Below are 925 nucleotides of genomic sequence, written 5' to 3'. Positions count from 1 at the left end.
CTTTTTGATCTTTCATTTAAAAAAAATGAAGAAAAAAAAGTTATAACCTTTAAACAAGTAGGACAAATGAAAGTGTGCATCATGCCTGACACCTACATGAACACTTTACAGTTGGTTTTATGACTAAGTCATTCTCTTCAAATGCTATTGAAGTTAGAAACGTGTATACCAATGTCATATGTAACTTTAGAGATGGTCCCTAAATGCGCGAATATCGAACATTCAATGTCATTGTCAAGCCAACTATGCTAATATATCACTGGGAAACACTAAGCGTGAGACTTTGCAGGTTACGTTCATATTCTGAGTCTGCTTGCCTGTAGCCTAAATATACCCTATATCCCAATAAGGTGCAAGTTTGGTCTTTTATATCACTGTATTTAGTCCGTTAAGCGTCCCGACAGCAGGGGAATCCTGGAGTATGACATATTGAGGGAACTCACAGTACTGCAGCACAGCGTTGCGATATAAAGTTAAAGGGATACTTCACCTCTGGAAAGATGAATGTGTATTTAAAATAGGTCATTTATGTAGAAGAAATGTGAAGACATTTTTGAATTTGGAGCTTTCTAGACTGAGAAAAGCCGAAAATGTATTTTTGGCTTATGTGGATGAAAGACAACAACTCCCAGAATGCACTTGCTTCGCTGCTCTACGAGGCCACTCCCAAGCCACGCCTCCCGGTTAGAGAGAGCAGTTGAAAACAAGGTTAGGCTACTAGTGAGTCTCCGTGACGAGTCTGCCCGGGATATCGAGATCGCCCAAAATGTCCGGGATTCGGCTTTTGCGTTCTACAGTCGCCATTCATCATGTTTACTGTGGCGAGCAGGACGAGGCTGAGGGGCGCAGGAGAACGGCGCGACGCCGGTGGCGTCATTACTGAGACGCATCGGTCTCCTATCTCTCACGGAGGAGTGGGAATTTT

The sequence above is a fragment of the Leuciscus leuciscus genome (genome assembly GCF_965113295.1).
Source record: "Leuciscus leuciscus genome assembly, chromosome: 4".
NCBI classification, from domain to species: domain Eukaryota; kingdom Metazoa; phylum Chordata; class Actinopteri; order Cypriniformes; family Leuciscidae; genus Leuciscus; species Leuciscus leuciscus.
This window is presented reverse-complemented; position numbering follows the sequence as displayed.